Below are 602 nucleotides of genomic sequence, written 5' to 3'. Positions count from 1 at the left end.
AATTATAGAGACGTAAGGTAAAGTCGACAAAATTTAGTAGACAAACAAGAGGACATTATTATTACTAAGGAGATGGACGATAGTCAGATTATTCAGCTACCTCCTGTAGTTGCAGTAGCTCATGTTCCTTGTACTTTGTAGAATTATGCTAAGCCCACTCTGCCTGGCCCTAAATCAAGTATTGTGCGACCCACCATTGCTACAAATAATTTCAAATTGAAGCCGAACACTATTCAAATGGTATAACAGTTTGTTCATTTCGATGGTTTGCAAGACGAAGATCCAAATACTCATTTGGCCAATATTCTAGAAATCTGCAATACTTTTAAGATTAATGGCACCACTGACGATGCCATTTTCTTACAATTATTCCCTTTCTTGTTTAAGAACAAAGCTAAACAATGGTTGAACTCTTTACCATGAGGTTCCATCACTACATGGGCTTAGATGACCGAAAAGTTCCTTCTAAAGTACTTCCCACCGGCTAAGATAGCCAAGTTAAGGAATGATATCTCTCCTTTTGTTAAGATCAATTTAGAGACTCTATATGATGCATGGGAGAGGTATAAGGACTTATTGAAACGATGCCCTCACCATGGGTT

The 602-nt window shown here is 37.7% G+C and overlaps 1 non-coding gene across 1 annotated transcript; it reads right to left on the bottom strand.

The window, feature by feature from the left end:
• Positions 1-495: 495 nt before the first annotated feature.
• Positions 496-602, bottom strand: LOC121219013 (small nucleolar RNA R71). The gene has a single exon (XR_005915495.1). It is a non-coding gene; the product is annotated as a small nucleolar RNA R71 (small nucleolar RNA).

Source organism: Gossypium hirsutum, chromosome D06, assembly GCF_007990345.1.
Source record: "Gossypium hirsutum isolate 1008001.06 chromosome D06, Gossypium_hirsutum_v2.1, whole genome shotgun sequence".
In the NCBI taxonomy this organism is placed as follows: Eukaryota; Viridiplantae; Streptophyta; class Magnoliopsida; order Malvales; family Malvaceae; genus Gossypium; species Gossypium hirsutum.
This window is presented reverse-complemented; position numbering and strand designations above follow the sequence as displayed.